This window comes from Xyrauchen texanus, chromosome 34 (genome assembly GCF_025860055.1).
Source record: "Xyrauchen texanus isolate HMW12.3.18 chromosome 34, RBS_HiC_50CHRs, whole genome shotgun sequence".
In the NCBI taxonomy this organism is placed as follows: domain Eukaryota; kingdom Metazoa; phylum Chordata; class Actinopteri; order Cypriniformes; family Catostomidae; genus Xyrauchen; species Xyrauchen texanus.
Window position 1 is genome coordinate 14893192 of NC_068309.1, and position 15325 is coordinate 14908516.

The 15325-nt window shown below is 43.9% G+C and overlaps 1 protein-coding gene across 1 annotated transcript in view; it reads left to right on the top strand.

Moving 5' to 3' along the window:
- Positions 1-15325, top strand: part of LOC127628221 (RIMS-binding protein 2-like) — a 103566-nt gene that overhangs the window by 37481 nt on the left and 50760 nt on the right. The window contains exon 3 of the mRNA XM_052104983.1: positions 7230-7313. The gene's annotated coding sequence lies outside the window, so the exon portion shown is untranslated. The remainder of the gene's footprint in view (positions 1-7229; positions 7314-15325) is intronic.

The window sequence follows — 15325 nt, forward strand, 5'->3', positions numbered from 1 at the left end:
GAGCTTGTGATGTTGACTCAAGGACATAAGAGCCCCGAGTGGCATGAACATCCAAACTATAAAATCTTATGAATGTGTGCGGAGAGGACCAGCCTGCCGCATCACAAACATGCTGCAGAGGGACACCTCTAGCCAAGGCTTTATAGGAGGAGACCCCTCTGGTAGAGTGAGCCCTGATGCCTACTGGAGAAGCTTGACCGTGCGCCTTTTAGGCCAGGGCAATAGCGTCCCTCACCCAATGCGACATAGTCTGCTTGGTGGCAGCTGCCCCCCCTGTGGCCCCCATGGCATACGAATTGTTGCCCTGACTTACGCCACTGGCTAGTGCGGTGGACATAAGTCTGAAGGGCACAGACTGGTCAAAGTCTGTGAAGTCTTTCCTGCTCCAACGGTTAACGGCAGGGAACAGAAGGCTTCGAGAGTGACCGGATGTACAGTCGAGAAAGGAACCTTAGGCAGGTAGTCATGATGAGGGTGCAAAATTGCTTTTGCCATTCCTGGGGCAAAATTTAAGCAGGCTGGCAAGACAGACAGAGCCTGTAGATCCCCAATTCTTTTTAGAGAAGTAATTGCCATAAGAAAAACAATCTTGAGAGTCAGAAGTTTATCAGACGCTGACTCTAGAGGTTCGAAGGGGTCTAAACCAGACCCTCAAGGAATATTGCTAAGTCCCATGAAGGGATCCTGGTCCTAGCAGGAGGTCTCAGTCGCATGGCTCCACGAAGGAAGCTAGCGAGCAGAGGATTTCTCCCTAACGGCACCCTGTCAATCAAGGCGTGGCAAGCCGATAGAGCAGCCATGTAAACCCTGAGAGTGGCAGGGCATGTGCCTGCTGACAATTTTTCCTGCAGAAAGTCCAGAACTGAAGCAATCTGGCAGTTAACTGAATCTGCATTATGTGCACTGCACCTTCTTTTATAGACACCCCATGTATTGGCGTAACGTCTTCTAGTAGAGGGAGCCCTAGCACTTAGAATGGTCTTGATAACTTCAGGGGAAAGCCCAGTGTCCCTCAGTTGGTAACCTTCAGGGGCCAAACATGAAGGTCCCACAGCTCGTGCCGGGGATGAAATATTTTCCCCTGCGCCTGAGAAAGAAGGTCCCTCCTGTCTGGAATCGGACCTATCTCCGAGAACCATACCCTGTTCGGCCAGCGCAGCGCTATCAGTAAGAGGCAGGACCCTTGCTGGTAAACTCTGGCCAAGACTCCCGGGAGTAGGGAAACCGGGGGAAACGCATCCCAGGGTGGATGGGGGACTCAGAGAGAAGTAGAGGGGACATTGCACTGTCTGTTGAGAGGTGAAGAGGTCCTCTTCTGCCCAGTAAAATCTTACCCAGATTTGTTCAACTAACCTCGGGGTGGACTTTCCACTCCCCCGTCTGTATTTCCTGTCTGGACAGTAAATCTGCTCCCACATTCAGGCATCCAGGGATATAAACTGTCCTGACTGACAGGATCTTGCCCTGGGCCCAAAGGAGAATCTGACGTGCCAGAGTGTTCAGCTGGAAAGAACGTAGACCTCCTTGATGATTTATGTAAGAGACTGCTGCTGTGTTGTCCACCCTCACCAGGACATGGCAGCCTTTCAAATGCTGGAGAAAGTTCAGGGCCAGAAATACAGCCATCAACTCGAGGCAGTTGATGTGCCAATCGAGCTGATGACCGTCCCATTCCCCTTGAGCTGGACGACCACTTAAGACTGCTCCCCAGCCCGTCTGTCATTAGCAACTTGCGACGGCAAGACGCACCTAGAGTGGGACCCAAAGTAAGAAACCGGGGTCTGTACCTCATAGACAGTGAACGAAGTGCATGGAGCGTAACCCTTATTAGCCTTAGGGGACTGGCCCATGGATGAAATCCCCTGGCTTTTAGCCACAACTGAAATGGTCTTATGTGCAGAAGGCACAAAGGGATCACCAAGGATGCAGATGCCATGAGACCTAGTATTCGTTAATACTGACGAACAGTGCAATCTTGGCCCAGCCTGACTTTGCTCAAGGTGTTCTGAATGGACACGATTTGAGCGGGAGACAATTGTGCCCGCATCGTGATTGAATTCTATACATCGCCCAGATAGGTAATTCCCTGAGTGCAATGCTCTTTTTGACATTGAGTCTCAGACCCAGAGAAACCAGATGAGCTAAGACAATATCCCTGTGCTGAACTGCCAGTTCTTGAGACTGTGCTAGTATCAGCCGGTCGTCTATGTAATTCAGAATGCGGATGCCCCGGAGTCGCAAAGGAGCCAGTGCTGCATCCAGGCATTTCGTGAATTTGCGGGGTGATAGGGCTAGGCCGAAAGGAAGAATTGGAAGGATTTGCCCCCGAAAGCGAACCTCAGGAACTTCTTTTTTGGCAGAATTTCTATATGAAAGTATGCATCCATGAGATCGATCGTGACCAACCAATCGTGATATTGGATTTGGGACACGACCGTCTTGATAGTTAACATCTTGAACTTCAATGCCCTGACTGAGCGATTCAAGCCTCGAAGATCTAAGATCGGACGCAACCCCCCACCCTTCTTGGGAACCAGGAAGTATCTGCTGTAATAACCTGACTCTTTCTCTGGAAGGGGAACATGTTCTATGGCCCCTTTGACCAAGTGATTTTGTAGTTCTTTCCACAGTAGACATGCTTGCTCCGGTTTCACGGTAGTGGAAACCACGCCATTGAAATGCGGAGGACAGCGAACAAATTGAATTCTATAGCCTTTTTCTACTGTTCTTAGGACCCACATAGAAATACCTGGCAGAAGTTTCCATGCTGCCAGGATCTCTGAGATGGGTATTAATTTTGACACTTCATGTTGAGGGGATGTTGAGTGTTCCGTGTCCTGGACTAAGGCAGGAAGCAACGGTACACCCAACATTTCGCTGGAAGCCTCTAACTCTAACCAGAGGCGGCAGGAATGGAGAGGTTTCGTGGGGGTTTCGGGAGGGTCGAAGTGGATGATACATGCGGCCTGTCCCGAGGGGGGCTACCCCCACAAGGCTGGGCGCAAGACCGTCAGGGCTGCTGAGGGTGACGAGCCAGTCCCCAGTCTCTACGAGGGGGAGCACGACTCGCCATGATTTGTTTCTGAGCCTCCGTTCTACAAGGACCAGGCGGGGCTGGGTGGCCGACGGCCCTTCCCCCTGGGTGCGGCGAAGAAGGAATTGCCCGAAGGCTTCCTCCTGATTTTTTTGCCTCCTGGAACCTGGTGATAACTACATTCATAGCATCACCAAATAATCCAGAAGGTGAAACCGGGGCATCGAGATGGAAAACTTTGTCCTTGTCACTGATGCCCGACAGGTTGAGCCATAAATGTCTCTCCCTGCTGACTAAAGCAGACATAGACCGGCCAATGGCGCAGGTTGTCTGCTTGGTCACGCGGAGAGACAGATCCGTGGCTCGACGAAGCTCGGTGAAAGTTTCCTTGTTGACCGTGGCGTCCGCACTCAGGTCTTTCAGCAGATCAGCCTGGTATGCCTGTAAAACTGCCATAGTGTGCAGGGCAGCACCAGCCTGACCTGCTGCCTGACAAGCCTTCCCCACAAGCGTGGAGATGGTCCTGCACGGCATTGTGGGGATAGTGGGTCTTTTTAACGATGATGCCGAGCCAGGCGAAAGATAACCCACAAGTGTCTCTTCAACTGGCGGCATCACCGAATACCCCCGTGCCTCAGCACCCACAATAGTCAAATATATCGACGTCGAGGGCACGAAGACACGGGAAGTATTCCTCCATGAATGAGAGAGCTCGTCATGGAGGTCATCAAAGAAAGGAAGGGACTGATGAGGCGTTCCCTTCCCTTGGCCACCATACAGAAATCTGTCCTCCAACTTGGAGCGTTTGGGGTCTCTTGTTCGCGTGGCCAGTCTAATTGAAGCCTGGCCACCGTATGAGTAATCACCTCGAGTAATTCCTCCGATGATTTATTATCATGCCCGGAATGCTCAGAGGTGTGTAACTCGAAGTCCGCAGACTCAAGAGATTCATGGTCCCCCTCATGAACCGAAGAGGCACCGGAGCACGCTTTAGGATCATAGGAAGTCTCTTGCTCCTCAGCCAGATCCATACGAGAGCCCCACGATGGAAGTGTGGACGCTGACTCTCAGAAGTAAGCAAGACGAGTGCGAAGCATTTTGACTGAGAACAGATCGCAATGCTGGCACCCGCCCCGCCCCAACGCAAGAGCAGCATGCTCTTCTCCCAAACACAAAACAAAACTGGTGTGTGTCCCTTTCAGCCATAGAGCGTAAACAAGGGAACACACACCGTTTGCTCTGTCTTTCAGTCATTTTCTTTTTTTTTTTTTTTTTAAAGAGAAAGGTTTCTGCGCACTGCCTAACAAAATCTAACTCCTAACAGATGAAAGTAGAAAGTTTCTGACAGGCTCATGAAGCACACACACACAGAGTGATCTGAAGACAAAAGATCTGACGATGCACCTGTGACGCATCTATTTATAGCCCTGCTACAGGTGCATCCAATGATGTCACCAGCAGAGGCTATAAATTCTGGTAAATTTCATTGACGTGTTGCGCACATATTCACAGCTGGTCACACCTAAAGTTGTTCCCAAAGCGCTAAATCAGCGCAGCATCAAAGTGTAGCTTTTTGACAGGGAACAGTGTTTGTCTTGTGTAATACAAACTGTCATTTGGTGCATTTTAAACAAAACACAAACTTTTTAAACAACTTCTGTTTGCTGCGGTCAATTCAGCTACAGGTGAAAATACGCGCTTACAAGCCTGACTACCTTTATGTCTAACTTCCGAAGTTACTGAAATGTTTTAAATGAATTTGAACTCTTAAGATCCCCTTAATGTCTTAAATGGGAGGTTAGACCCCCTTAAACCTTTGCATCCTGCTTTACAGGAATATTCCAGGTTCAATACAAGTTAAGCTCAATCAACAGCATTTGTGGCATGCTTTAATTATGGCATGTCTTGTGGGTATAGTTTTGAAACATTGAGTATTTTAAAATGTACTATTTGGCCCCATTCACTTCCATTGTAATTGGCTCACTGCAACCCAGAAGTTGAAATAATTTGTTGTGGTAATAAACATTATGCCACAAATACTGCAAATTGAGCTTAACTTGTATTGAACCAGTCTCTCCCTTCCACCTTTTCTCCTGGCTGGTTCTGGTGTGGCATTTGCCAGGCATTGAGGAGGAGGGCACACCACACACATCTATTTTGAAATCCCAGATGTCCTCCCTAACCCTTTAGTGCCCCACCCAAGAGATTATATCTGAAATGTCTCAAACATCTTTTACTCAGTTGTTTCTTATTCTTCTTCATTTGACTTGGGGGCTTTGTGCAACAAGTGCTGAACTTCCTGCTTTATTTCATTGTAGAGTCATAGAAATAGCATAGAGCGCATGTCAATACATAGAATACTATACATTGTTTCCTGTGTGTTTATGATTGCATGGAAACCTTTGCAGTCTGGCTGTATGGACAACCTGTATGGACATCCTTACAAATTATGCAAAATATATTTGTAGCTCAAAGAGAAATAATTAAGTGTTCGTAGATGTGTACATTGACCTGTGCTGCAATACTTTTAATCTTCTCTCACACATGCTATGAATGATTATAAATCTCTATTTTCCCCCAAAATATTATTATGAAAAATGTAATTTAAAATATGGATTAGAATTGGTGTTAGAATAACAATACAGAATTGTGAGGTAAAGTACCACAATATTTTGGACCATTTTGAAGCAGAGTTGCTGTATCTGCAGCTTAGTTTATCTTGAATTGTGAATGAGTGGCAAATAGGCTGCTCAAACTCATGGTTAAAATTCTACCTGGATGAGCGTGTTTCTATAGCAACTCCAGAGTCCCCTCCCCCCACTCTAAAACAAACATGCATTCATACTACTTTGACTTCTCTCTGACTTGCCAGAAGTGATGTTGCCATTTTGCCAGTCAACCTCAACGAACAGCATAACTGAATCACTTGTTATAGATTGGACATTAAAAATGTCACCGTGTTAAAAGGATAGTTCACCCAAAAAGAAACATCATGTCATCATTTACTCAACCCTCATTGTTGTTCCAAACCCATTTGACTTTCTGTCTTCCATGGAACACAAAAGATGTTAGCCAGAATGACAGCCTCAGTCACCATTCACTTTCATTGTATGAAAAATAAAAAAATGCAATGAACGTGAATGGTGACTAAGACTAATCTACTCATTTAATCTACATCTCCTTTTGTGTTCCATGCAAGAAAGAAAGTGATATGGGTTTGGAATAACATGAGGGGGAGTAACTGATTCTTTCATTATGTTTTGGATGAACTATGCCTTTAAAAGCTCAAATGAACAGTGTTTTCTCTTTCAGCTAATTTAAAGGGATGTGTTGTTTTGTTATAATGAGGTTTGTTTGGGTGAAAAGCCCTCAGTTTAGCAAAGCTCAGCTGTGTAACATGTTGATGAAATGGCTGTTACTTCCACACCACTAGATATGAGCTCCCAGCTGTTACTTTCCTATCCCAGGAGCCCTAATGGTATGCATCATTTCTTTAAAACGTTCATCGTTAGGAGTCATAGACCCACACACACTGACCTTCTTTTCTGGCACACCAATATACATTCTTTATGCTAAATGCCCATCTGACACTGTCCTTAATGTAATACTGCACTCTGGCCCTCTTGGCAGACTTTACTGGGATTGGCATAAGTAGCTGCAAATCTTTTTCAAGGCTTTAATGTATTTAAAAGTATCTAAAGAACAGCATCTGCTGAGCATCAGGGTAAGTAAGATGAGGGTGCTTCCTGTGCACATCTAGCCTAACCTGAAATGTGAAGTGTGTAATTTCTGTGCCACTTGTGTCACCAAACAGAATTGCAAAAATAGACTGTTTTCCTGAACATTCCCTTAATTTGCCATTGGTTAGACAGACATATAGTCCTCCCATCAACTCACACCATTGGTTGAGCTAATTATGCTATGCTGGGCTGGTGGGGATGCTCAAAGAAACAGAGCAATGTTTTTATAGTTCTGCAGAGTCTCAGTTTTTACACTTTTTGGGGAAATCATCCTAAAATGGCTTACTTACAGTATAGTTGACTATTAATATTAATGCATATTAAGCTGGGATAGAAGAAAATATTTAACAATGATACGATTACGCACTTCACCTTTAAATCCTTTTAATTAAATCAGTATGGTCATTTGTGCCCTATTTCCCCTCATTTTTGTTTGCGTTTTCCCATCTCTTCAGGAGTCAGAGGTCAACGAGAGGAGGAAAAGGTGTCAGATCCTTGAAAGGGAAGTAAAGGACAAGGCATTAGCATGTAAGACTTTGGTAAGTACAAGCGGCACCAAGCAAGCTCATCACAATGCACTTCCTTGTGCATAAATAAACAAGGAGATAACATCATAAACAATGTAAATGTCCATTTGTCTTCAATTTGTCTTGCTGCACTCCATAAAGTTTAAACCTCTACACTGGTCTGTAGACTCTGTTCTCTGATCTTTTTTCCTGGTTATGCTTTTGCTGGATAGCCTGCTTTTAGCCAACAGGGTAGTCTTAGCAAAAGTCATAGGCAGGCTTAGGCCAAGCCTGAGAGGCCCTCAGACAAGAAAACATCTCATTGCTTATCTCTGTAGGATTTCACAAGCTATCAATGCCCTCGATAAAACACAAACCGATTCTGCTGCTTAAGATCACCATTGCCTTTGCTAGATAATACCTTTGCTTTGATTTTAAAGTTGAGTTAACTTTTTGAGTTAACGGATAAAATAGCACAGCTCATTTTGTCCTTGTTGACAATTCTTGTTGCTTTCAATTCAGATTAGTGGTCAATAAAAATAGGGTTTGCCAATTCTTTAACTATTACCCCAATTCTAAATAAATACAGTGGCAAGAAAAGTATGTGAACCCTTTGTAATTACCTGCATTTATGTATAATTTAGTTTGATCTTCATCTAAGTTTCAATAATGAACAAACACATCTGTTTTAACTAATAACACACACATTATTGTATTGTTCTTGTACATATTGAATACCTCATTCAAACATTCACAGTGTAGGTTGAAAAAAATGTGAACCCTTACAAAAGCTAGATAGTCATTTATTTAGAGTTGGCAAACCAAGAATCCAATTAATGAAATGAAATTGGAGGTGTGGATTAGAGATACTTTGACTTTTAAAAAGCACTTAATAATTTTGAGTTTGTATTCACAAGAAGCATCTGCTGATGTGAACCATGCCTCACAAAAAAGAAGATTTCAGAAGGCCTATGATCAAGAGTTATTGCTTTGAATAAAGCTGGAAAATTTTACAAAATTATCTCAAAAGCTTAGATATTCATCTGTCCACAGTTAGACAAATTGTCTATAAATGGAGATGATTTAGTACTGTGGCTACTCTCCCTAGAAGTGGCCGTCTAGCCAAGATGACTCAAAGGGCGCACCGCAGAATGCTAAATACAAAAAAACAACAACCCTAGAGTGACAGATATATATTTTAAGGAATCATTGGAACTGGTTTGCATCTCTGTTCAGGAGTCTACTATACAGAAAACATTAAACAGGCATTGTGTCCATGGCAGGACACCACGAAGGAAGTCACTGCTTTCCAACAAAAACATGCCTGACGTTTGCAAAAGACCACCTTGTCACTCCACAATTCTACTGGGAAAATGTTTTGTGGACTGATGAAACTTGGGTTGAATTGTCTGGGAAGAACAAGCATTAATACATCATCCCAACGATGAAGTTAGGGGGAGAGAGAGCATCATGATTTGGGGCTGCTTTGATACGTCAGGTCCTGGACTGCTTGCCATTATCAAGGGAAAAATTAATTCCCAAGTTTAGCAAGATATCCTTAAAGATAATATCAGGGTAGCTATGCACCAGCAGAATCTCAGTAAAAGTTGGATGATGCAGCAGGACAATGAGCCTAAACATTGAAGAAAATCCATTACAGAATGGCTTTAAAAAAAAAAAAACACATTTTGGAGTGACCCAATAGAGATGCTGTGGAATGACTTCAAGAAAGCCGTTCACGCCAGGCATCTTAAGAATATGGCTGATCTGAAGCAGTTCTGTAAGGAAGAATGGCCTTTTGAAAATTGTGCAGGTCTAATCCGCAGCCACCGGAAATGCTTGGTTGAGGATATTGCTGCCAAATGAGGATTGATCAGTTATTAGATCCAAGGGTTAACTTACTTTTTCCACAGCACTGTGAATGTTTAATGGGATGTGTTCAATATAGACATGAAAGATTATAATTTTTTGTGTGTTGTTTCCTTAAGCACATTGTGTTTTTCTGTAATTGTGACTTTGATGATGAGATCACATTTTATGACCAATTAATTCAGAAAACCTGCTAATACCAAAGGGTTCACATACTTTGTCTTACCACTGTATATGGTTATCTTCTGTTTTGACATTATTTTATACCCAAAATTGTTTACTGACTACACACATAACCAAGTTATACTTAGCTGGAGAGTTTACTGACCAAGATACTTATAATTTGAATAGATTTGTCTTGACATAATGTGTCTAAATAGAAAAGATAATTTCTGAGTTCAAAGATCAAGGTCATTCCTGTCTCCTCAGATTATGTTTCCATTATGGTTAATTTATGGAACATTACACAAGCTGCCACATTAACGTCAAGTGTTCTACAAATTTCTATATCATATAGCAAGGTTTGTGCAATGATTTGAGAAAGGTAAGAATTATGAAACATAATATTAGGGGCTGTTCATACAATGTTAAAAAGTTTGAAGGGTGTAAAGAATGGAAAGTAATGCAGGTATCTCGAGACACGTTTTAGCTTGATTTGCCATCTTAAAAACACTGCGCTTACTGCACGAGACGCTGAAAAAACAGCAAGACACAGTGTCAAAGTTGTCTGTTTAGCACATTTTTACAAAGAAAACTATTCTAAAACAGTGCAGACAGATGCAAAAACTGCTTAACTGTTCATGTTGGAACAGACCCTTAGGCAGCTTTCATTCTGAAAACCCGCACAGGGACATCGCACAATGCTGAACGGACTTTGGACTCCACCTCCCAGGACACCATGCCCACCACGCAGGAAGGCGGTAGGATGGTGTCCGGTGGGACTGTGGAGGTCTCAACCTCGAACCGTGAAGACGGCTTTGGGCTTGAGATTCTTAGAGCCAAGACGGTACGAGAGCACGAAGTCGAACTGAGCAAAAAAAAGTGCCCCGCGAGCCTGTCTGCAGTTTAACTGTTTGGCTACATGGATGCACTCTAGGTTCTTGTGATCGGTCCATATACCTCTAAAGGTACCCCCGAACTCTCTAACCAATGTCGCCACTGCACTACTTCAGGAAACCACAGTTTCTTAAGATTTGCTTTAACTTATGTAACTTTCCGGTAATCCCATCCAAAGAGCAAATAATATTTCCATCATCTTCCTACCCTTCGTATAAATAAAGCTACCGCACACCACCTCATTAGTGGAGATCTTGTGGGTGTTTAATATGAAAGCACAGGAATAGCATGTGTTATCTTAAAGCGTACTCTCCTTTGTGGCAACAGCTCAAATATGCTCTCAAGCTTCCCAGAGAAATATTTTTTTCCTTTAATGTCAACCATCTTAATTTGATAATTCCGCTCAAAACCCTTGTGTTGCAATTAAAGTATCCCTGCTAGCCCTGCAGTTGATTTATTCTAATAATTTCTCTGAGCTAGGGGGCATGCTCCACTGCAAGAATGGATTTTTGTGACTTGTAGAGATGACATACCAATAGGTTACAAGGATGGTCACTTTGAAATACAAACAGCTGTCAAAAACAATCAAATCGGTCTTAATGAGCATTATTCCATCAGTGCTTGCCAAAGATCTGAATGGCAATGTTTTTTTTTTACAGCTGTATATACATTAGCGCAATGACAGCACTCTGACAGGCTTCGGGAGGATGCTGCCTCCCTCATGACCTCCTGTAGCTGTCATAGCAACCACCTAATCTCGGTGGGAGAGGAGCCCTGAGCTTTCACAGCACAATCAGAGGCTAAGAATCTGTTTGTTACAGGTACAGACTGGAGTTGTCGCTTAAGATTGGCAGATCTGCCACTATAAGCTGCATGTTAAAGGATTTTGATGCACAGCTGAACAACCATGGACAAAAAAAATCACATTTCAGTAAGGGTTAAGGGTTAAGACTGAGGGTAGAGCTTATAAAAACTACCTTTACAAAAAAGTACTGTGCCAGTACCCTGATACAATGGTAATATCAGATGGCAATACCATGGTATATTTATGCATACTATATACAGTATATTTTGCTACTATATTATTACCATATTCCATGGTATTTACTAGGTGAAGTACCATGTAATGACCACCAACTATTATACAGAATACATTTCCTACTTTGCAAGCCACCACCATTTCTTCTTCCTGCTTAACTTAAAAACAGGTCGACCAGTTAAAATAGATCTTTTATGTAATTCATTAACAAACATAATCATCTGCAAACATAATCATCAGTGTGGTATACAACTCACATATATAATATAGTATTCAATGTCAACATTGAATCAAATTGACCCTTGCAATATGTAATACTGCCCTTGCCTTGCCTAAAACTTGCCCTTCCTCTGAAACGTCTTTCCCATACAGAAATCTGATACATGGCAATATATGTCAAACATATATGTAATATAAATTGATATATTGGTTTTTGCTGATATAAAAAAAGTCACATACTTGTACATATATGGAATATATATTTCAAGATACTACAAAAATAGCAATTTTCATATATGTACCATAAATTTTCTCAAATACTAATGCCATTTAAATACAGTTTATTTGTAAATTTCTGAAATTTAAATTTACATACATTCACAGAGCACTTATTAGTAACACCTGTACACAGACTTATTCATATGATTATCTAATCAGCCAATCATGTGGCAGCAGTGCAATGCATGAAATCATGTATATATGGGTCAGGAGCTTTACTTAATCTTCAAATTACTATCAGAATGGGAAACACATTTAGACCGTGGTATGATTGTTGGTGCCAGATGGGCTGGTTTGAGTATTTCTGTATCTGCTGATCTCCTTGGATTTTTATGCACAACCGTCTCTAAAGTTTACTCAGAATGATGCCAAGAATACAAACATCCAGTGAGTGGCAGTTCTGCGGACGGAAATGCCTTGTTGATGAGAGAGGTCAACAGAGAATAGCCAGATTGGTTCGAGCTGACAGAAAGGCTAGGTTAACTCAGATAACAACTCTAAATTGTAGTGAGCAGAATAGCATCTCAGAATACACAACGCGTCAAACCTTGAGGGGGATGGGCTACAACAGCAGAAGACCATGTCGGGCACTTTATTAGGACCATAGTGTTTCTAATAAAGTGCTCGTGAGTTTATATGTTCGAATCTAGCCATATATCAGATTTATGTATGGGTACATTTACATGGGCAGTTCAAATCGAACTACCGGGGGTTTTTGCATTGTCGAGCTACAGCCTTCTACTCTCTATCCAAGTATACCTGACAACATGCACAATCGAATACATGAAGAAGTGATGTGAGCTGAGAAAATCAAATCAAATCAAATCAAATCACTTTATTGTCACACTACCATGTACACAAGTGCAACAGTAGGTGAAATTCTTGTGTGCAGTTCCGAGCAACATAGCAGTCATGACAGTGACGAGATGTATACCAATTACAGTAAACAACATACTTAGACAAAACTATTGCCGTACCAGGCAGTGATGCAGCCAGTCAGGATGCTGTCTACAGTACTGCTGTAGAACCGTGTGAGGATGTGGTGGTTCATTCCAAACTTCCTCAGCCGTCTCAGGAAGAAGAGGCACTGGTGAGCCTTCTTCACAACGGTCTCAGTGTGGACGGACCATGTGAGTTCTTCAGTGATGTGGACACCGAGGAACTTGAAACTGCTGACTCTCTCTACCGGTGCTCCATTGATGGTGATGGGGCTGTGTTCTCCGTCTTTCCTCCTGAAATCCACCACAAGCTCCTTGGTTTTACTGACGTTGAGGGAGAGGTTGTGCTCCTGACACCAGCGTGTCAGAGTGTGCACCTCCTCTCTGTAGGCTCTTTCATCATCGTCAGTGATCAGACCTACCACCGTCATATCGTCAGCAAACTTAATGATGGCATTGGAGCTATGTGTTGCCACACAGTCATGTGTGTACAGTGAATACAGTAGGGGGCTGAGAACACAGCCCTGTGGGGCTCCAGTGTTGAGGGTCAGTGATGAGATGTTGCTGCCCATTCTAACCACCTGACGTCTGCCTGACAGGAAGTCCAGGATCCAGCTGCACAGCGAGCTGTTTAAGCCCAGAGCCCGGAGTTTCATATCAAGCTTGGAGGGCACTATGGTGTTGAATGCTGAGCTGTAGTCAACAAGCAGCATTCTCACATATGTGTCCTTTTTTCCAGATGGGAGAGAGCAGTGTGTAGTGTAGATGCAATGGCATCATCAGTGGAGCGGTTGTTGCGGTAGACAAGCTGCAATGGGTCCAAAGAGGGGGGCAGAACAGAGCAGATGTAATCTCTGATTAACCTCTCGAAGCATTTGCTGATGATGGGGGTCAGAGCAACAGGACGCCAGTCATTTAAGCAAGTGATTGTGGCTTGCTTCCGTACAGGCACAATGGTTGATGTTTTGAAGCATGTGGGGACTACAGACAGGGAGAGGGACAGATTGAAAATGTCTGTAAAAACACCAGCCAGTTGATTCGCGCACGCTCTGATGACGTGGCAGGGAATGCCGTCTGGACCCGCAGCTTTACGGCTGTTCACCCGTCGGAAGGATCGGGTTACATCCACAACAGAGACGGAGAGTGAATCGACCTCTGTAGCGTCAGCCGCGAGTGCTCTCTCTCCGCGAGGGCAGTGGTGTTGTCCTCGAAAGGAGCATAAAATGTATTAAGTTCGTCCGGGAGAGATGCAGCGGTGTTCACAGGGGAGTCTTTATTCCATTTGTAGTCCGTGATGGTATTAATTCCCTGCCACATACTTCTAGAGTCAGTGGTGTTGAACTGACCTTCAAGTTTGTGCCTGTACTGGCGTTTGGCTTCACTGATAGTGTTACGGAGGGCATAACTGGCTTGTTTACGCTCCATGTTAGAAGAATTAAAAGCGAAGGACCACGCATTGAGTGCCGCGCGAACCTCGCCGTTAACCCATGGTTTCTGGTTGGGGTATATCCGTATTGTTTTGATCGGAACAACATCCTCTACGCACTTCCTGATGAAACACCTCGATGTCGTCATCAGAGGCGGACCGGAACATCTCCCAGTCCGCGTGATCAAAACAGTCTTGTAGCGCAGAGTCTGATTGGTTGACCAGCACTGTATCGTTCTGAGGGTGGGTGCTTCCCGTTTCAGCTTCTGCCTATAAGCGGGCAAAAGCAGAACAGAAGCGTGGTCCGATTTGCCAAATGGGGGGCGGGGGAGGAATTTGTAACCATCCCGGAAAGGAGAGTAACAATGATCTAAAACCCGGTGCCCTCGTGTGTTGAACTTTGTGTTGGTGGTATTTTGGAGCGATTGTTTTGAAGTTGGCTTTGTTAAAGTCCCCGGTAACAATGAACGCAGCCTCAGGGTGCGCGGTTTCCTGCTCACTTATACACCCATACAGTTCCCTGAGTGCCCGGTCTGTGTCGGCTTGTGGGGGGATGTACACCGCTGTGATGATGACTGCTGTGAATTCCCTCGGTAGCCAGAATGGTCGACACAGAAGCATTAGATATTCCAGATCAGGAGAGCAGAAAGACTTGATGAAATGTACGTTCCTCTGATCACACCATGATTTGTTGATCAGAAAACATACACCACCACCTCTGCTTTTACCGGAGAGGTCTTTTGCTCTGTCCGCTCGGTGCACGGGGAGAAGCCCGTGATTTCGATGGCCGAGTCTGGAATCTCCGCAGCCAGCCAGGTTTCTGTAAGGCAGATAACACAGCAATCTCTCGTCTCTCGTTGGAAAGAGATCCGCGCTCTCAGCTCGCAGAGCTTGTTGTCCAGAGACTGAACATTTGCCAGTAGTATACTGGGTAGCGGGGGTCGATTTGCACAACGTCTTACCCTGATGAGAACGCCGGCTCGTTTTCCTCTTTTCCTTCTGCGTTTCCGCGGCCGGGCAGCCCAGACAAAGGGCTCCGCCGGCGTGTTTGTAAACAGCGGGTCGGCATTAAGGAATTTGAAGTCCGGTTTTCGAGGTGATATTGTAGAACCAATGTCCAAAAGCGTTTGGCTGTCGTAAACAATAAGGCAGACAACATCCAAGACAAAAAAACAAAGAACTGTAAACTGTAAACAAAACAAACAATGAACCGCAGTGT